This window comes from Tursiops truncatus, chromosome 2 (genome assembly GCF_011762595.2).
Source record: "Tursiops truncatus isolate mTurTru1 chromosome 2, mTurTru1.mat.Y, whole genome shotgun sequence".
Classification (NCBI taxonomy): domain Eukaryota; kingdom Metazoa; phylum Chordata; class Mammalia; order Artiodactyla; family Delphinidae; genus Tursiops; species Tursiops truncatus.
Genome location: NC_047035.1, coordinates 149,320,500 through 149,342,360, shown reverse-complemented (window position 1 = coordinate 149,342,360; position 21,861 = coordinate 149,320,500). Strand labels below are relative to the sequence as shown.

General features: G+C 46.0%; 1 long non-coding RNA gene across 1 annotated transcript; it reads left to right on the top strand.

Moving 5' to 3' along the window:
• Positions 1 to 1,691: 1,691 nt before the first annotated feature.
• On the top strand, positions 1,692 to 21,534 carry LOC109549644 (uncharacterized). The gene is made up of 4 exons (XR_002175990.3): positions 1,692 to 1,949; positions 2,446 to 2,578; positions 4,586 to 4,735; positions 12,661 to 21,534. It is a non-coding gene; the product is annotated as an uncharacterized lncRNA (long non-coding RNA).
• Positions 21,535 to 21,861: the final 327 nt, after the last annotated feature.

The window sequence follows — 21,861 nt, the reverse complement described above, 5'->3', positions numbered from 1 at the left end:
GAAGCTCAAGAGGAAGATCACCTGAGACCAGATTAGAAGATTGCGGCCCTGCACACACCCTAAATTTATGAGCAACCCCGCCCTTGAACTTTTGCTGTAAAACTCCTCATCAGATCTTCCTGGATTGGGACACAGTTTTTTGGGCAAGAGCCTGCTGTGTTCCGCTTTGCCTGGCAAAGCAATAAAGCTGTTCTTTTCTACTTCCCCCAAAACTCTGTCTCTGAGATTTGATTCCACACAGCGCACAGAGGCTGAATTTTTGGCATCATTCCAAGAAGGAAAAGAATGAGGATGCTCTGACAGCCACTTTTCAGCCTGGTCCTGCCAGTGGATTCAGGCTGTGACCTTGGGCAGCTTCTCGCTGGACTTCAATTTCTTCACCTGTGAATTAGTATTAACAAAGCCCCAAACTATGTTAGCTGGTTGTAAAACCAAAATGAATAAGAGCAACAAAAAGAGAATTGCAAAGATTTATGCACTATACAAAGATAGGATATTGTTCATATTACTTTTATCCCTGGTATAGTTTTGTGTTTAGAGATTCATAGAGTAAGCGAAATAATGTGACAGATTTTGTAGCAATCATTGGTTCACCCATATAATTTATTCACTCTGGGCAATTTTGTCCTTTGTATTCATTGGAAATAAAAGGCCTGCTGGAAAAGCAAATGTTTTCATGGAAGAGTTGATGCAACAGTATCCTAAATTTATTTAATAAAAGGCTGATTCCAAAGAGAATGAGAAAATACATTCTTAAAAATAAGAGTGTGCGGGATGCAAAAGAATGTATTCCTTTGTGTACTTATCTGTGGGAGAGTTGCATCTTCATTATGCAAAAATGAAGAGCCCTCAGGTGTCCTCAAACAAAGGGAGATAACACAGATGTGCCTGAGAAATACTGTAGAGAAATGTAAATTCACTGTAGAAAGACAGTATGAGGCAAAACTTTGTTTAGGTGGAAGGACCCTAGCAAAAGAGATTTAAATCAATGAAGCACCAAAGAATCTTATCACACTGAGATCGCCCCCTAAGGCCAACCTGAAGCAAAAGACTTTATAGGAGATTTATATCAAAGAAAAGCTTTTATCAGCTTTTTAGATAGCTTCGATTTAACTTGCAGTAACAATTGGATTCTCCTCCAACCCTGGGATTTTTCTTTTGTTTGAGAGAGAAGGAAGAGGGTAGGAGGGAGGGACTGGTGATGAAAACGTAAATAGAGATGAGATGAGGCTTAAGGAATGTTTTATTTTATAACAATTTTTAAAAATATTATTTGAGTTGTGTCTCATGCCTATTTTAACAATAATTCTTTTAACTGGGAATTTATTACAAGCAAATATTATACTCATAACTATTCTTCAGATATCATATACACATTAAGCTAAGAGCACCCATTAATAATTCAAGTCTTTCATTCCCTTTCATCCTATTGTCTAATACTTAAGATGTTAATGTGAAGAGAAATTGTGCAAATAGCATTCTACTGTTACAGTATTAAAATAATGGAGGGATATGCGCTCTCAACCCTTTTACGAAAGTCATGAGCAGTCAAGTAGGAAATGAGAGCCATGTCAGTCATACTAGAATAATCCCTCCAATTGATTCTGGCCTCTTATCAAGTGTTCACTTTTGCACAGAATGGTCCTTTCTCACGTGTACATTTCTTTCTCCCTTCCCTTCTGCAGCCTGTCCCCAGATGCTTGTAAACAGTTGTGCCTGCAAGTAAGCCAAGAAGCCTTCTCAAAAACATCGCACATGGCGAAGCAACTGGCCCCGCCTCCATCAGCAGATGCCAACAGCGTTTCATTTCCTGTTCGTGAGATCCTTTGGTCATCAGTGAAATCTGTGTGAGATGTAACTACAAACGACAGTGACAAGGAATTATCTGATTTACATGATAAGTCACATGCCAGGAAGTTCTGTTGATCAGCTCCGCTCTGTATTTCTCCGTAAGTTGCAAAATCATTAGTGATATGAAGTGTCACTTACACGTGGAAGAATTACCACAGGAAAAAACTCTGCTCCACTTGAGTAATGTGATGGCCACTTGACCAGTTCAAACCTTGGGGTGTAGCTAGGTGCTTCCCACTCCTTCACTCTTCAAGTAGATTATAGAATCGTTCTCTCATGCCAGAATGGGGAGCCTTGTGTGGTTGGATGAAAAATCTGATGGGTTTACAAATCAGTTTGCTTATTACTCACTGAGCCCTCTATCCGGATACCCTGTGGCCCACGAGGGCTTTGAATATTTCAATCCACACAGATGGACTGGTGCTCCAGAGCCTGGCAACATTTCGCAATGCATGCCTTGCAAAATCTCTGCTTTTATGCAAATGAAAGACCCTCCGCTTTACCCCTACTATCAACTTAATTAGCCAGATTTCTCTGAAAGCTAGCTTGCTGCCTCCAAGCTAATGAAGGCTCGCCACACTCTTTCTTTCCCAGATTGTGCTTAATAAACAGAAAGTGGAGAAGGTAACGAGGAAAAATCAGAAGCAGCTGCAGTACAAGCAGGAGTGAAGGAGAGCTGATTTTCCCCCAGCCAGCAGGGATGTCCCTGCTCATGTATTCACAGAAGGTGGGTATTTAAAAAGAAATGTGGATTTTGCTTTCACCTAATGAAGCTTTGCTATTTTTAAAGGATCACACTGTGATCGCCATGGTTGCATTAAAAGATAATGGTCGCTGGTGTTCTGTGTGTTATTTTTAGCAGGAAGCCTAACACAAAACCTAAGTTAGGCAGCCTGATCCTCATGCCTCCCGAGGGCCTCATTAAAATGAGATGTTTCCCTCCGGAGGCTAGCTCAGTAAGCAATGTTTAAATTTCTTGATCAGGCTGCACCAAGTTGCCATACAAGAAATGGTTTCGAGAACAAATCCTCTGTCAGGCTGTGGCCCACACCTTAACAGGAAAATCCCAGTTACTTAAAATGTCAGGAAGGAAATGGTCTTTGGATGAAAGATGTTTAGAATTTTCATCGTTCTAATTAGGAAATAAGAAGGTATCTACTCAGCTAGAAAGTAACTGCCCCATCAAATTATACTTTCCTTTGAATAAGCCAATATCAGCTTAATAGCATTTTGCCAAATAATGAAGTCGTGAATATTAATCTTCATTTTGAACCCAGGTTGAGTACTAACTGTTTCAAACAGAAAAAGCTGGGATTCTGAGAATAAGGCCTGTTTTAAACTAGTCAAAATTGTTTTTATAACTGGCAAGTAGGCACACCTGTGATAAAACATTGCTCAGTTCCTCCGTGCTATTTCAATATCCTAAGTAATTTTCATTGCTGAAAGCATTCCCAGAATCTCCTCATGTATAAGTCCCTAAAATGCCAAATAAGTAAAAATTATTCTACGATGAATGCAGTATTCCATTTCCTGCTGTTGAAATGCAGATTATTTTATCCGGCTGTGGTGGTGTGAGGCTTCAGGCCCATCGGCCCTTCTCCATCTCTCATTTTTCCATTCCTGGGTGAGCCTGGGAGCCCCATTCCTTTGTAGATGAAGACGAACCAAGGCCCACCTCAAGATGCCGACCCTAAACCTACAACTGTAAGGACATTTGTGTCATAGATGGCAGCTCAGCTGGAGGCCAGGCTGCCAAGACTTTTTCTCAGGGTTTTCTGTACATCTGAGGTTCTCTGCCAACACATGGTCTGGTTTGCTAACATGCCGCCCTTTCTTCTGAAGATGACATCTATTTAAAACCACCGACTTTCCCAGCTGGTTCAATTTTTTTAAAACTGTCTTGGATGACAAGCAGTCCCACAATAGGTCAGATTATCGATGGAGTGACCCAAATCAACAGGAAGGCTGGAAAAATCTTCATGAGCTGAGTTTGATCTAGACGTTGAGCTGAGTCTATTAGTCCAGCTTGTGAATTGATAGCTACTTGACCCCCAAGGTCAGCATCCTTGTGTTTGAGTCAGAACTGCTTCCAAGCCCTCCAGATGGGTTGGTGGTGATGCCAGGCTATTGCCGTAAGAATAATTCAGAACTGCCGTCTGCTTGGGAGTAAACGATTTCATAGCAAAAGCGGTGTGCTTACCTTGGGGGTAAGTAACTCCTGGGGATAACCATTTGTACCCTATTCCCAAGCCTTACTTTACAGTTTGAAAAGCACCTTGCAAGCAAGTAAAGATGTAATTATGGGATATAGTGTTAGTGCTTTGTTTAATAAGAACCTCACTTAAAATTTTAAATTGACAGCTATGGTGTTTTTTTAATGATCTACTTTTTTGTTTGTTTATTTTAAAACTAAGTTAAAAATAAAAGGCTAATGAGAAAAAAAAAAAAGTGATGTGCTTAAAGATTCCTGAACTGGACGAATCCTAGTCCAAATGAACAGCAGCCCCAGGAAGGCACACAAGAAATAGGCGTTGAATAGAGCAGACCCAGGGCAGCCTGGACGCCACATAGTGACGTGGCCAGGTTCACCAGTGACAGATGACCACAGCGCGTCGATTAGGTCATGCCCAGGGCCATTTTTCACCTCTGCATTTCTCTAGGAAACTTCGATTTCAGGAAGGAATTAGACTGTACATGTATAGTCTAATATCAAAACATGTCACATTTATTTTAGCTGCTTTGCAGAGCCAGACCACTTTAATCTACTCATTCAACCAACACATTTGCCTACGACACGACAGGCACTGGAAACAAGATGCAGTATACGAATTTGACACATTCGTCATCAGAACATCCCCCAAGGTCCCGGGGCTCCGGACATAAGGTAAGTGTGGACTGAACTGGATTGCTGACTATGTACTTCCACTCGTGTGCACTATGCCTCAATCACCTGCTGAGTACTGAGGGGAAGACAGTTCACGTGGGTGGTCCTGTCCCCACTTCACAAGAAGTTTGGGTGGGTCTGAAGCCCAGTGGTCTGGTCAGGACCAGAGACTAAAAGCAGATGTGTATTCCTGAACTCCACCTGTAATTCAGGTTATCTGACTGTCCTGAGAAATAACACACGGCTCACTAATTTAGACCAGAAACATAACACCCCACCTGGCCAAATAGCCTTTCAAGTATATTTTAATTACCATCAGGACACGAAGTCTAGGCCCTGTCTTCAGACAAGGGAAGGAAAATCTTCCATTCCTACCCTCAAGGTCAGACAGGAGACACGCAGGTACAAGTATGATTGAAGAAAATGATTTAACAGAAGTGAAGAGAGAAACACTACGTGACGGAAATATTCTGCACCAGGCAAGCACAGAAAATCTCCCTTAAAATTCTTAGGATTTCATTCATTCTTACTCTGTGCCCCACTCCACCTCATGTATGAATACAGAGTGGCTAAATCTCTATTTCATATACATCACTGTTAGCTCTTTGGTATTCACAGAATGGGTACAATTCTAAAATTGTACATTATTTATATTTACCAACTTCCTTCCATGGTCCCCAGGCCTGTCGTCTGGGCATTTCGGGTGCTATTGATGCTCTGTCCGAGTCTGCCCTCCCAGAACCCACAGACAGGGGCTTAAACAACAGACACGTACTTCTCATGGTTCTGGAGGCCAGGAGTCCAAGATCAAGGTGCCGGCATGTGGGTCCTGGTGATGGCTCTCTTCTGGTGCAGAGAAGTGTCTTCTCACCTGGAGGAAGGGGCAGGGGGCTCTCTGGGGTCTCTTTATAAGGGCACTGATCCCATCGTGGGGGTCCACCCTCATGACCTCATCACCTCCTTGACACCATCACCTTGGGGGTTAGGTTTCCACATATGAATCTGGGGGACCCAGACACTCAGTCCGTAGTAGGCGGCTTGGCAGTGTACTCTTTGCTGCAGCCCTGACGGCCCACAGCTCCTCATTCAGTGTCTGGGGTGAACGTTGTTCGCCATGGGTGTTCTCAGCTACAGGCCCTTAAAGCACAAAATGGCTTTGGGCCCTTCGGGGACACACGGGGCTTCCAGCCACAGACCACTGTCCACCAGCAGATTCAGTGGAGCCGGGAGGCCAGCACCACTTGCCACAGCCCTGTCCCCCAGAATCACAGTTCGTCTGCCTGAGAAGAATGAGCAGAAATGGGAACCCCACTAATAAGGGAGAGGTTTCTCCAGATCCCGTGTGTCAGTCGTCCTGCGGCCTGTGCTGAGGCTTGCCAAGGACGCTGACTTAGAAGTAGGTAAAGTAAGTTAGGGCACACATTGATTCCTGCTAAGTCGCGTCAGGAGCGGAAGCAGAGTGACCGATGGCCCCTGCACGGCCGCTTGGAACCTGATTTCCATTCCTGTGGTTTCACCTGCTCACATTCAGAATCCAGGGGATGCTACTTAACACAGAGAATAAGAAAGGACCCCACGAGCAGGACAGACTTCTGATTAAAGATGGCTTTTCAGGAGGTTCTCTGGGGGCTTTGTGCCTAGCGTGTGTCTCCGTGTTTTCACTTCTCGAAGGACCACAGAAAACGAGCCCCAGGGAAACCCACCCAGCGTCCACATCCTGTCCAGGATTGACAAGTCCCACCTTCTGCACCCCTGATTCAAGTCTATGAATTCAAGACCACAAGACGTAGGTGCTTTCTGGTCCAGGTCCTGCTCTGGAAGAAAAGTCAGTTTGCAGATATATGTGCAGAATGCCAAGGGTGTTTCCGTGGGTACACTGACCAGTGTCAGCCTGTCAGAGGGGCCATCTGTCCACCTCATCTGAGCAGCTCCATCTCCCCGCCCCGCTCCCCTAAACCACCGGTCTAACCCCGCTGCCCACAGCGGGCGTATTCATCAGCGGGCTCACCTTCAGTGAGCACGTCACCGCCACCCCCGGGCGTGACCCACAGAGACAGCCGTATTTGTCCACTGCAACTCCAACAACTACAGCGGTTCTTGGCGTGTAGTAGGAATCCAGTAACTACTGTTGAATGAATGTGTGAATATTTACACTGACTGATTACAGTGGGAGAGAACAAACAAACAAAAGGAGGAAATGAAATTTTCACTTTGAATTCTTGAAATTTGATTTTTAAAATCTATAGCAAGTATTATGTTACAATTTTTAAAGCTTTGAAAATGACAAATCCTAGATGTAAATAACCCTTAATCCAAAAGTTGACCCTTTCTGGAAAGGCTCTCGGGCTAAAGAAGGGGAGAAGGGACAGTTTGAGGAGCTCTCAGCTGCACCCCCAATCTCTTCCTCACCTCAGAAACACAGCAACACACACGGAGTCCTGAAGCCCATCTCAAAATTTCTCTTCCCTCCAATGCAAGAAGGAGAGACACTTACACACAGGAGGGATTCGGGTCTGTGCTTCCAGATGTGTCCACGAAGACCACTCAGCCTTTGAAACTCCCACCCTGGGAGCCACTGACCCTGGGCCCCTGAGGCTTTCGGGACATTGCTGGGCGTGTGACCACAAGTGGGTGCTAACAGCCCTGTGACCGTGAAGTTACCAGGAAGCTGCTGGCAGGTGAAGGAGCCTTGCTTCCTGGGGTGAAGACCAGGTGCCAGTGTCATTAATGTGGGTCAGTTTTCCTTTACGCTCCATCTGGAAAGCTGTGCCTCGTTGAGGACAACTAGGTTTTCTGGGTCGGTTGTGTTGGGAAAAGCTTTGTAGGGGAGGAAGAGTTGAAAGATCAACAAAGGAAAGGTTCTGAGAAATGTGAGGACTCTATGTTTTGTTATTTTTCGGTGACCCCCAAACAGCACTGGGTGCAGGGGCCTTGGCAAGGCCCAGAGTGTGGGTTCATGAAGCCCAGCAGCCAGAGGAAGCAGTTAAAGCCGTGGGTCAGAGGAGGTGACACCAGCAGCCCCACGGGTCACAGGTCATCTCTGGGTTCTACGTAGCAGCCACACATTGCAAAATAGGAAGAACAACAAGATGAACGAGTGGCAGAGGGGACCCAAAAATCACACTCTCCTCCCCAAAAGGCAGCAAGATAAATGGCCACTGGGACCTAATAGTCTGCGTGGTTTGTAGGGATCGAACTGGGAAACAAACACACAGAAACAAAAGCTTGGGCAAGTTGGGAGTTAGGGGTTCAGTTAATGGGTGGTATTTACCAGAAGCACGGCCACAGTGCACTCAGCGGCCTGATTTCACTGGAACTGATGCATGAAAACTGACCCTACTGTAAGCTTCTCCTGCCCTGTCAGCCAGTTGCCCTCTCTCTGTGTCCCAGGTCACCCAGCCCTCCAGAACTTACAGACACAACTGTCTGCCCTCCTAAGGCCAGGGGTGTCCTCAGGGCTGCTGACATAAGCCCTGGTGGTTTTTAGGGAAGCTCTTTTCTTTTCCAGAGTAGACTATGGAAGTATCCAGAACAATAGAAGGTCAGGGGCAACACATGTGAGCATACTCCATCACTTGGTCAGTTAACCAGGGGGAGTGGTCTGCTGTGTAACTACCACAGATCACTGCAGACTGGGATCACACTGTAGATCTTAAACCCACACAAGAATCAGGTGAGAGGACTGGGGTGAGACAGTAGTTCAGGACTTCTTTTTTTTTTTTTTTTTGCAGTACGCGGGCCTCTCACTGTTGTGGCCTCTCCCGTTGCGGAGCACAGGCTCTGGACACGCAGGCTCAGCGGATCCGCGGCATGCGGGATCCTCCCAGACCGGGACACGAACCCACGTCCCCTGCATCGGCAGGCAGACTCTCAACCACTGCGCCACCAGGGAAGCCCCAGGACTTCTTTACATCAGCATCTTGCCGGTAACTCAGCAAGTTACCTAAACTAAGCTGACTTTCCTTCTGGGGTTAAGATGAGTCTTAGATACACTTATGGGTGTGAAGCATGTACCGTAGCACCAGGCTCGTGTACGTGCACTAGAGATGTGAATTACTAGTTAGGCGGGAGATACAGGAGGTCTTCAGAGTGAGGGAAAAGGGCTTGTCCAGGACTACTGGACCCACACCCCACTCCGTCCCCTGTGCTGCTGGCACCGGGACCACACATGAGCAAGTGGTAAGAATTAAACCCACGGCTTCCCATGCTGTTCAGTCACTGCTGCTGCTGGGGCCCTCATCTAGTCGTGGGTTTGAGGACAGACTGGAGCTGCACAGAGGGGCCCCTAAGCCGTCTCGTCCTCCCCAGCCTGAGCCCAGCCTGGGAGCGAGACGGGTCGCAGGCGTCAATCACCACCGGGCACCACGGGTCAGACTCCTCACTCACTCTGGTTCACATATCTCTCCTTTCTTCTCTGCATCCTCCTCATAATGTCCTAGGGAGCCTCCAGGGCTTTTCTTGTGGGCTCTGATTTCTCACAAGATTGATGGAGTGGGGTATTCCAGATAGTGATAACCTTGGTTAAATAAGTGTTACTGAATTATTTCCTTCTACTTTCAAAGTTCTTTGTAAAATGTGAGCTCATTTCTCCATTCTGTCACCATAAACAGAAGGCAGTGAGCCTAATCAAACATTCCTTTAATGTTTGCAGACCATTCAATATCTTGGGCCATCATTTCTAATATAAAATCTCATCAACGTTTAAATTAAATATAGAGCAGGAGTTTATTCTAGGAAGAACCAACCCGGGGATACACGCTTGACGTGGTTTCTGAGATCAGCCCAAAACATGACCTATTTTTCTTGAGATTTTGTTCTTGCTTCTAACTGTGGAAGGTGACAAACAAGTGAGCATGTGGGCTGATGGATGATTCTAACCAGTTGAATCTGGTTCATTCGAACACATGTTTGTTACATCTCAGCCCTTAAACATGTAAGAGTCAGCCCCTCGCTGAAGGTCTGTCACTCAGAGCAGGACAACTTTTTATGTGGCTTTGTATCCAGCTCATGCCAAAGGAACGATATGCCAGACAGACAGCTTTTCTCTTCAGGTAATTACAAGGAATCTTTAAATAACCCTCACTGCAGAGCCTTGATCGACATCTTCTCTATTTGCAAACTTTCATTTGAACAGTCAAAACTGCCACCTAAGCAGGGCTGCAGGTATGTGCCCACAGCTGTGCACATCTGATATGGACTAAGCATGGGTTATCACCGTGGGCTGTAAGTCAGCATCTAAGACATGACATTTGGAGCAGACATTGCGTGATGGTTGTGATAAGGCTCTGGAACCTTCCCTCCCTCTCTGAGCGCAGAAATGTTTGTGTAAAATCAGATCAAATAAAAGGTCTCTCTCCCTGGTCCCTCGGCCAAATCATCTTTCACTTAGTGCAGTTAAACAAATATTGGCCTAGCTCTGTAAGATTTGACCCTTCCAGTGTGCTCTGTGAGTTTATCCTTTGTTAAAAAAAAAAAGAGCATTTTGAACTCATGGTTTTGCCTCTCTGAGGAGTTTATTCTCTGCCAATCTTCATGAGTGACTCATGTCCTGTTATTTAGGTTTGGATGGAAAACAAGACAGAGAAATAGGTTGCTGTCCCAGGTTGCCATGATGCCTGAAAAGCACCCGCATATCGAGACACCTGGAACACAGAGAACCCACTAGAATCTCTCTAGTTTGAGATTGAATCAAAGTCCCCAAAGGGAATCTCATCAGCGCTCTGCTCCAGGACACATGATCTGGGGTCAGTCTGGGTTCCCAGGCCAGCCCTGCTGCTTGTCCAGGGGCCTCAGCTGGGATGCACATCCTCAAGGCTCAGCTGCCTGCTTGGGAGAATAAGGATGGTGACTATCTCCTCATAAGATGGTTGCCACAGTACCGGGAAGGCCAGGAACAGTGCCAGGTGACCCTTGAACAACACGGACCCCATACTGTGCCCACCCACTGAGCAGTAGAAATCCACCTGTCACTTTACAGTTGGGCCTCTGTATCCTCGTTTCCATGTCCATGGATTCAACCAACCTTGGATCGTGTAGTCCTAGTATTTATTTATTGAAAAAAATCCACGTGTAAGTGGACCCCACAGTTCAAACTCATATTGTTCAAGGGTCAACTGTGTTAGATTCTGCTTTGTTTATTTAGAGTCAAGCAAATTGAGACCCAGAAAGGTTGTGCTTGACCCCAGTGGCACACGTAGTTCATTTCAGTCCCAGGTTCTTTGCATGGACTGACCAACATCTGGGATGTGAAGGGAATGTGGATGTGACACCCCAGGATATACCACTTTGGCACATGGATCATTTTGAGCTGAAGGCGACTGACTGAGAGTCAACAGCTGCTGAAAGCAGCTTTCCAGGAGCTTCCCTCATCTGACAAGGCAGAAACTTCTGAAAATGAGACCGCCATAAATTCCCTCTCTGGGTGGGGGGAGGTTTGGGCCACGAAGAAGACAGAAAGTTGGCATTGAAATGAGTCTTCACAAACAAACCTTACTAAAATAACTCTTATCTTCCACTGGTTTCCCCCTATATTTACCTTCCCACAATTTATTCCCCCTAGAGGCCCACCCCGCTTCCTTTGTCTGGTCATTACTCCACAATTTATTGCCCTTTGTTAAAATAGTATATAAGCCTCTGAGCCTAACCACTTCTTTGCGTTTTCACTTCTTTTCTGTGAAGTCCTCCGTGCATGTAAAAAGTATCAACACCAATAAAAATCTGCATGCATTTTCTCCTGTTATTTTGTCTTCTGTCAGTTTAATTAACAAGGCCCCAGGAAAAAACCTAAGAGGGTAGTGGGAGAGTTCCCTCCCTCCCACAGTGAAACTCAGACTCTAGGGTGAGCAGAGCAGGGCAGACCTGACTCCCTCTTCCCACAACCGTCTCCGATCCAGGCGGATCTCTGCTGACACCATGCGTTCTTCTAGCCACAGGGCCTCTGCACTTGTGAGCAACCTCTGCCCCTTGACTGCATCTCCAAATCCAACCCCTTCCATGGCATCCTGTGGACCAGAGTTTAGTAGGAGAAACAAGAGGCCGTCAGCAGCCTAGCCAGGGGTTTCTGTCCAAAGCCAGGGCTTTCTACTCCATTCCCTTCCCCAAGGCCATGGCTGTGCTATTCCCAAGACTGGAATGCCTGGAACGCCTCTCTGTTGCACCCATCCCCTCCCTCCAGGAGTCGGTTTAAATGCCATCTCTTCCTCATACACACCCAGTCAGGATCAGAACCCCTGTCACACACCCGGGGCTCCCTGTGCTTTTCCTTCAATATAGTTACAATATACACTTGAGTGTTTTCACTTATCCAAAAAAAAAATCTTTTTGAGAGATACTGCAGATGCAAGAAGGGCTTTCTGACCTTCCCCTGAAGCAGGTCGTGAGACCCTCACGTAAGAGGTGTCCTCCCTCTACCCCGAGGAAGGGAGCCTCCTTGTCTCCAGGATGGAGGGTTGCGGAGAGGAAGCTGAATGAACAGGACTTGCCAAGTCCCACCAGTTCACCTGAGCTCAGTTTCTTTATCCTATCACATCCTTCTTCATTAAGCCCAGTATAAAAAGTCTCAGGTTAAACCATTTCTTTGAGTCTTCATTTCCTTTTGGAGGCTCCCGTGTCACATAAAACTTACATTAAATAAATGTTATGTTTTTCTCCTGTCAGTCTGTCTTTCGTCAGTCCAATTTACAGGGTTCCAGCCAGAGAACCCAGGAGACTAGTAGGAAAAACCGTTTTTTCCTCCCCTACAATATCAAGTGAAAAGATAATCCATGCAGTGTTGTATGAACCAGATTATATTAAATATGCAACATAGACGAATGACCACAATCTGGAAGAGAAAAGCCCCAATGTCATAGAACAGAGGCCTCTTGTGGGTTGCAGGCGGTGGGTGAGTTTTGCTTCCTTCTTCATGACTTGTGTGTGTTTTCTAGATGTTCCCAATGACCATGAGAGAGACACCTGCATCGGTGGCCTGGGTCAGCCCATCTCAGGCTGCGGCCTCACCGTCCACGTGACCTGCTGGAGGCCCCCAGATCTCTGGGCTGCCATGATGAAATGACCTGCACGAGCGCCGAGCACACACTGGGAGCTCGGCTCTGATGGAACCAAAAGCAGAGAGGAGGCCTGGGATCACCAGGGTAAGGTGTGTGCAGGAGGCGGGCCCATTCTCTGCAAGCAGCTCTGCCTGCAGGCACTGAAGCCAGCAGTTTATCTGAAATGCGAAGGAGATGACAAAGTGCCCCACCCCCCTGAGAAAGTCCTGCCTTGGTGCCACCTGTTAACTGATTTCCAGTGAGACAGGACTGCAGTCCGGGGCGGTCGGTCTTCCAGGGCCTGCTTGGTTGGCATAAGGCTTACTCTGTTGTCTGTAGAACCAGCTCTGCAGTCACGGTGAACGTGGCAAACGGGAGCATAGGTGAAGCGTTGAGGATGGTGAGCCAGCGATTGGTTTCTCTTCTCTCCGTCCCCTGGGATGATACAGAGCAGAGAAGCCAAGGCCAAGGCCTCCACGGATGTGGGTCGGCGAGGGGAGGGAGCCTGGGCTCCTCCTCCCACCTGCTCAATCTCAAGCATCATGCAGGCAGCTGGGGAAGGAGCTGTGTGCTAGGGAAGGAGCAGGTGCAATCTTTCCTGGCTGGGAACACAGCCGTTGTGCACGCTCTCAATAAAGTAGGACTCCCAGAATGTCCCCACGATCCCAGGGCACCTCATGCCACGATGGAGAGCAAATCCACACCATGTCAGTTTTCTAGATGACCTCCGTGGTGAAAAGTTTAGGGTGCATCTCCTTTAACTACTGAATCGGGGCAGAGAGCTCTCGGAAATTACGCTGAAAGCAGAACTTGAGAATCCAGGCAGAGCAGAAGGAAGGAGTCTTTACTCTGACTGATGTCCAGAGCCTGGCGCCCTCCACCCAGCTCCTGTTTCTTCTCCCTACGGCCGCTGCTGTGTGAGGTAGATGCTCGCAGCCGCAGCCAACCGTGCTGGTTTCTTTTCGGTTCCTTCCCTAGAGCCGCTCTAGTAGGAGAAGAGCACCCCGTCTGTGAGCCCTGCCCACCTGCGCACACGTCTCCCTGGCAGCCCCGAGTCCTGTGCAGTTGCTGGTTATTTTAATTGAATGATAAAGGATGTGGGTGTGAATTAATTCTACAAGCAGGTAGGGCTAAGGGATGGATTATATGGAGAAGAGAGTCTTTTTAGTGCAAATTCTAGTCCACTCAGGATGCATAACTCGTAGCAGGACCAGTAACCTCAGCAGGGCCGCTTCCTCCTGGAACCTGTGGTCTATCAGGGACTCCCCTTGACGTCCACGGTAGGATGGAGACCGTGGACCAGGGAACGAGCTCAGACCCAAAGCCGCGCGCTCGCTGGTTCTTATCCATGAAATAAGCTGCTGCCTCACTTACCTCCAAAACATCCTTTGAACTCTAAGAGGAGAGATTTTACTTGTTCTCTCTGGGACTGCTGAGAGCACAATGCGAGGATAGGAAAAGTGCACTGGAACAGAAGGGGCAAACCCTCAAGCCCGGAGGTGGGAGATGGGTCTGCTTCACTTACTGGCCCAGGATCTTGGCCCCGTCCTTCCTCTGGGTACGCTGGGCTAGACGGGGAGTGAGAGGGCTGTGCGTGCAGAGGCCACGGATGTTGCTGGAACGGCCTGCACGTGAGGGAGGGATCCATGCGGTGAACCAGGATGGCTGGGCCAGGGAGGCGCCTCCCACCCGAAGGCTGCTTTACAGATGGGCGAGAAAGTGGAGTCGTGAACTTATTGTTAATGTTGTTCTGGCAAACGCTGTGCTGCAGACGCTCCCACCCTCCCACTGCTCCTGCCAGAACGTGTAGTTTGAAAGGACACTTTCAGACCCCTCCTTCCACAGAATTCACCTCTGGAGACTGAGCCCCATCCCGAGAAGGCATGGTCCAGTTAGGAACAGGGAAGCACGCTCACCTGTGTTTCATTCATATGGAAAATGCGGTGAAACAGAAATTAAAGTTTTCTCTCACATCTTCTGTCTCCCGACACCGGTAGACAAGGAGTAACCATAGTAACAGATGCCTGGAGAATGGAGCAGTGGGAGGGGGGTGAGGAAGACCCGGAAAGTGACCGCCCCCCGGCCCTGGGGCCCCGTGTCCTCAGGGAAGTCTCACCTCCCTTCTCTCACCTGGATTTTGGTGGAAGATGTTTTCCTCTTTCTCCCAAAATTACCAGGAAGAGAAATAGACAGAAAAACCACCTTACAAATATAGACTATACTGAATACAGAGAGAAAATGCAGAAGTGAAGCTATTCCTTACACACACACAAATTCCCTCAGACTGAGAGAATCACCTCAGTTTTAAAGATAGAGTGGAAGTTTGCTTAAAAAAAACCCAGCATTGATTGCAAGTGTTTCCAATGACATCAAATAAAAATCAGACCATTGGGGTCATTTCAGAAATAGACCTCTCGCCGTGGTGCTGAGGACAATGTCAGGTCGCTGAGAGCACCTCGGCCCGAGCCATCCTGCCTCTCCCGGGCCAGGAGGAAAGGCTCTCCCTGGGGAGAGGCCTTGAGAAACCATCCTTCCTAAGGGCCCCCCCCTTATAAACAGGATTTTTTTTTTTAATTACAAAATGTCGGGAAGTACAATCTACCAAGGAGGCAAGACGTTCCAGGTGGCAGGGAATGGATTTGCTCCTCAGAACGATGTGCCGGAAAGGACATGAGGTGGGAGGCAGGACTGGCCTCGGGGATGGTTTTCTGGGGCGCAGGACCAGGTTTCCCGCCACCCCCGAGGCCCTGCCCGGAATTCTGTTGAACTCGAGAAAGTGGAAAACACAGCGTCCCCAGCGAGGCCGCCAGCAGAAGCCAGCGCGCCCTGCGCTGCTTTCCTGAACGTTTGCCCAGGCTGCACTTCCAAGGGCATTTTGGCCACAAGAACTGCGCTCAGCTTTGGCTTGTTCACCTCGAGTGGACAGAGGAAGCGTCTCAGCCCCAGATTCTGAGGCCACAGGAGCTGCCAAGAAGGAGGGAGCGTCTGTTCCTGCCTGCAAGATCAGGCCTTCTGAGTAAATATTTGTGTCCTTTGGTTAATTGCATAAAGTATCTTATCTTTATCATGGAGCGGGAGGCATGCATGTTTGTTGACTCCTGCTGTCAATCCATAGGCAACAGGAAATGTCGCAAAATCATTTTAAAAACTCAGTGAGAATAGAATAGAGTGAAACTTTCTCCTAAGGAATAAATTGCTAAATAACTTTTGACCCCTTTAAAAAATAATAGAAGATAATAAAAGAGGCAAAAGGGATTGTTCTGTGTAACCAGCAGTGAGTAGGCAGGCAATTTGATGATAAAAGTACATGCTTGGAACAATAAAGGATACTGTTCTTTTAGCATTTTTTTTTTAAATTTTCTGGATATGAACAGCTAAGAGTTGACCATTGCTTCTCCATTCCAAATCACATCCCTTAATATGGGAAGAGGATTTCAGACCTTCATTATCTACACGTAGCCTACTGAAAATCAAAGTTTTGGGTTTTTGTTTCTGAAAAACAGAAGTACTCATTTTATCTGACTTGATGAAAAGTGGCATGATTGAGCTCAGAGACCTTGATTACAATCCTAGCTGTGCAACCGTCAGCATTTACCTGCCAGCTTTCTTTCACGTTCTGCTTCCTCACTGTAAATGAAGAGGTAAAGGAACCAAATTCTCTGTAGCACAAAAAAGTGATGAGCCGGGTGCATGGGTAGATTAATAAATAAGAAAACAGTAGATTAGATAAAAATGGTAGGTAGAATGATGATAGATTCAATAGATAGTTGATAGGGATAGATGATGGACCCATGGATAATAGATGATAGATTAGATATAGAGAGAGATGATAAATAGATGATAGATAATAGGTGACAGACAGATGATAGACACAATGTAACAGACAACAGATGACAGAGACAGATACATAATAGACACATAGATGAGAGATGATAGAGAAAACAGAGAGATCATCAATCAACAGATAATAGATGATTAGGTAGATAGACGATAGATAGATTGATAGATAGATAGACAGACAGGTGTGTTACTTGAGCAACAACATTCATTCCTGCTCCATGGCGTGACCGTAGGTATTCGTAAGGAAAGATGTCAGCAACAATTCAAATAAGAAATTTTAAGTCCTCAGTACTAATCACAGATGTTAAAGCTGTTATCCCCAAACAGACCAATAGTTCTCTTTAAAATAACTTTTTATTTTATTTTATTTTTTATTGAAGTGTAGTTGATTTACAATGTTGTGTTAGTTTCAGGTGTACAGCAAAGTGGTTCAGTTATACAAATACATATATATTCTTTTTCATATTCTTTTCCATTATAGGTTATTACAAGATATTGAATATAGTTCCCTGTGCTATACAGTAAATCCTTGTTGTTTACCTATTTTATATATCGTAGTGTGTATATGTTAATCCCAAACTCCTGCTTTATCCCTCCCCCACCCCCTTTCCCCTTTGGCAACCATAAGTTTGTTTTCTGTCTGTGAGTCTGTTTCTGTTTTGTAAATAAGTTCATTTGTATCATCTTTTTAGAGTCCTTGTCACTTATTTATATAAATGACTGACTTTACTTAGTATGATCATTTCTAGGTCCATCCATGTTGCTGCAAATGTTTGTGTGTGCGTGTGTGTGTATATATATATATACCACATCTTCTTTATTCATATGTTGATAGACACTTAGGTTGCTTCCACATCTTGGCTATTGTAAACAGTGCTGCTATGAACACTGGGGCGCATGTATCTTTTCAAATTATGGTTTTCTCCAGATATATGCCCAGGAGTGGGATTGCTAGATCATATGGCAACTCTATTTTTAGTTTTTTAAGGAACCTCCACAGTGGTTACTGTTCTCCATGGTGGCTGTATCAATTTACATTCCCACCAACAGTGCAAGAGGGTTCCCTTTTCTCCACACCCTTTCCAGCATTTGTTATTTGTAGACTTTCTAAGGATGGCCATTCTACTAGTGTAACATAACTTTCTTAAAAAAAGAAAACACTACAGATATTTTTAACCAAGTTGTCATTGATGGCTGAAGATTTTTTTTGTCAGAAAGATCACTGCACGTGAAGGCATCTCACATCACGCTCACTGTTTTAGATATGCTATTTTTAATGAAGGGCTTATGAACATTCTTACGGACTGGGAATTTTTCCTTCTGTCATGTGTACCTTCTGGTTGAGTCTCTCCTGATCCACCAGCTGAAATTCCCACATGGGGCGTGACTGTGCTCAGCCTGAGAAGGTGGAGGATACCTTCATCAGAAATGTAACAGAAAGGTCTTTCTGAGAGAGAAGTTAAAGACTGAATCCCAACAATAATATTTGCAAATTTGAAGTGTCTCAATTTGTTTAGCATAAATAGAATTGAAGTGAACACTAAGAACGGACAAAGAAAAGTGTGCATTTTCTATCAAGATAATGTTGTGACTTTGCAAACGACTGTAGTGTGACAGTGCAGACTACCTAACCTGTGAGGAGCTGTCCCTTAGCTGTAGACACCAAGGTGTCCAACACAGGAGAAAGGGGGCAGTGGGGCAGCTGTGGAGTCCTTCTTTTTTTTTTTGCGGTACACGGGCCTCTCACTGTTGTGGCCTCTCCCATTGCGGAGCACAGGCTCCGGAAGCGCAGGCTCAGCGGCCATGGCTCACGGGCCCAGTAGCTCCACGGCATGTGGGATCTTCCTGGACCGGGGCACGAACCTGCGTCCCCTGCATCGGCAGGCGGAGTCTCTACCACTGCGCCACCAGGGAAGCCCTGTGGAGTCCTTCTTTACATTTCCTTCAATGACAATTGGAATTCTAAGTTTTTACTTTCTATTTTGCATATTTTTTCTTTCGAGTATGTGGCACAGAGATATATAAAAAGGTAAAAATATGGGTTGACAAAGAATTTTTCAATTTTTAGAAGAAATACAAGATTTAAATTCTGGTTGTGCATTAAGATCAACTTAGTTTGTACACTCAGGAGACCTCATATTTAGGGATCTGATTTGATAGATTTTGTAGGCTTTTGTAAATATCTATGAAAAATATAACTTCAGCGTTTATGAAAATTTAAAGTTGAACAAAGCAAGAATTAAACCATGCTGTTAAAGATGTCATCAAATTCCCAAGTATGAGTAAGAAAAACCAAAACAGTGGGCAAACCAGGGAGTACTGGAGGCAACTTGTGTGAGGTGGGGAACGCACAGGACCTGAGCGCCTTTGGGTCACATGGGCTCCTGACGCGTTGTCCACATTCGTGTTGCCGTGTAAACAGATGCACGGGCTTCAGGAAGTGGGATTTGATTGGCAGACGATGGTGACCACTGGACTAAGAGACAGAATTACATAAAAATCTTCAAAAGAAGGGGGAAAAGGTTTGCATCCCGAGCTTTAGAAACCATTGCAGTTGGTGGCATCTTCTCGCAGTTGGTTGTGTTTCCAGCAGGAATAGACAGACCCATCCTGGCCCTGCCAGCCACTCCTGCGTCAGGTTTAGCAGGACTGGGAAACAGCCTGTTGCTTCCAAACCTTCCAAACGGTGGAACCATCCCCAGTGAGGAGTCTCCATGCCCGTTGTGGTTTGAGGATTGGAATCAAGAGCAGAGGAAGCCTTGGGGCTGCCTGAGTGATGTGGGGGCCTAGGCAGCCCCAAGATGGTCTGGAGGGAGGAGAGAGAAGGTCCAGGACATGGTCCACGATGAGACGAGGAAGCGGACATTAGCACAAGGTGGTGGGAGCTTTAGGAGCCTAGAAGAACGGGGCTGCAGGTAGTTTGGGTGGAGAAATACGGTAAATGATGCTTCTTTCTTTCCTCTGCACGCTCCCCATAGTGACACGCACAGTCACAAGCACCAGAACCAGCGGAGCTTGGTGGAAAGAGCCATCGCCTTGCTGGTCCACCCTCCAGCTGCTCGGCTGTGCTGGGGGCCTTGCTGCCTGACTGTGCATCGTCCACGCCACTGGGGAATACTGGGGGTCCTGTTGGAGTGGACTTACCTCCGTCTCTGCTTTTGCCAAAGGCGCGAAACCTCTGGGCATCGGTTTCCTGGTGAATAAAAGGAGGACATGCACCTGACCTTCTCTTAGGATCAGATGAGGACAGAACACTCAGTTCATGTTGCTCCTGTGTGAAAAACTGACAGTACAAAGCTTTACGACGCTGTCTCCTGGGCAGAGACATTTTCAGAGTCTGGTTGACACTGTCCTCATTATGTCTGTTGCCCTAGCAACAGCTGTGTGAGGTTTCGGCCCTTACCCGGTGTTGAGCAGAAAATTAGGACCTGAAGCCTCGCTGACGAGCTCGTCACCTTGGTAGCACACCAGGCTCCCAGCAAAGGTGATAAAGTGACTGTGAAGCATCCAGCTCGCAGAGCATAGTCTGACCTTTGCCTCAATTTGAGAACCAAGTACTCCTTTTCAAATATGGAGACACAGCATACATAACAGTATGGAGAACGTGAAAACCTGATGTTAAGTTGGTTACTGTACCAACAAGGTTCTTAATCTCCAGTCGCTGAGACCATGGACTGCTGTGACCAGACATTTGCAGCAAGGATGCCTTTAGGTTCGCAGTACTAAAGTAGCTACTTCGCTCATTTCAGAATCTCAGCCCATCGTCCAGTTGCTGTTGATCGCTGCATATGTCCTAATGTTTACACCTGATACAGATCAGCTCCTGGAAGAGGTTAACTGAAAGTAGGAACAAAGAGCAAGAATGCAGTTGCACTTTTTAACTAAATTTCTATAAGAAACATGACTAAGAATTAAGCACCTCTATGTCATTTTAGAAAATTAAATCCAGCCAGTAAATGCATGTGACTTACCAAAGCTAACATCACTTATAGCCCTAGAAACTGCCTCAGTTTTTGTAATTTATGTTGCTTGGGTATAATCCTAAATTACTTGATTTCTTATATGTCACAAGACATTCTATTTTTCACATGAATATAAGTCATGAAAAACAAATCTGTTAGGCTGGACCTCACCTTACAAAATATTTGTGTTTCTGAGAGGTTTCAGGCCAAAAATATCCTGCTTTACACGACTGAGCCAGGTTTGCTATTTCAGGGAACTTGCGTCGAATCACTTAAATAAATGATAATTGACATCATCATTCCCTTATTATCCACTAGGAGACTGTGTCCTTTACAGATCTTATAATTGCAACTGCGATCTTAATTTTACCCTTTTTTGGTAAAGTATTTTGCTCTGGGGCTCTCATACGCAAAGATGAGAAACCATGAATTAAAGAATTGTATAAGAAAATGTTTATTCCTCCAGCTGGATCTTCATTTTTGAAATAAACACTGAATCTTCGGGAAGCAAAAACTGTTTTTCACGCAACTATCAAGGTATGATAACCCTAAATCACAACTGGGGTTAGGGCTCCACACCCACCCTGTCACTTTCTCCAGGGCTCCGCTCGGCTTCTGTGAAAACGGCAGATGCTCCAGCCGATTACGGAACACGAGCCACACAGAAGATGGGCTGAGTCACAGATTCCTCCCTTCCGCTCCAGACTGCTGCTCACTCACGGGAGGAAAAGAGAGAATCAGGGAGAACGAATCTCCCCAATCTGCTCTCATCATAGGCTTGTGTCAAGCAAATGTGTCATGAAAGTGTTCTTCCTAAAAGTAAGAGTAGATTTACAGCACATCACTGGGATGAATATAATGGAAAAAAATGCAATTCAACCAAGTAAAGGGAAAACAGTATAGAGCAAAGAGGTCATTCATTCACCCACCCACCCCACCCCCGCCCCGCAGCTCAGACCCATGAAACACCCTGGAGAAAATGGATCCAAGATTCACACCTCGCCACCTCGCGCCGGGTACCTGGCCTTCTTCTCCCTCCCCCATCTGTTGTCCTGTTCATCTTACACAGAACTGAATCTGCACACTCCTGCCTGAGTCCTCCCTAGGAAGCTGCTCAGCGGGTGGGGACTTATGCTAGCTGTGTATCTGCTTATTAAAATCACTACTTATATTAGATGATAAACATTGTCACAAAAAAAGATAGAAAAGGAAGGAAGGAAGTTGATGGAAAAAATCCTGCTTGATATTTTTAAATGTAACTCAAATAAATATGTCAACACATATTCTTGCATAATAT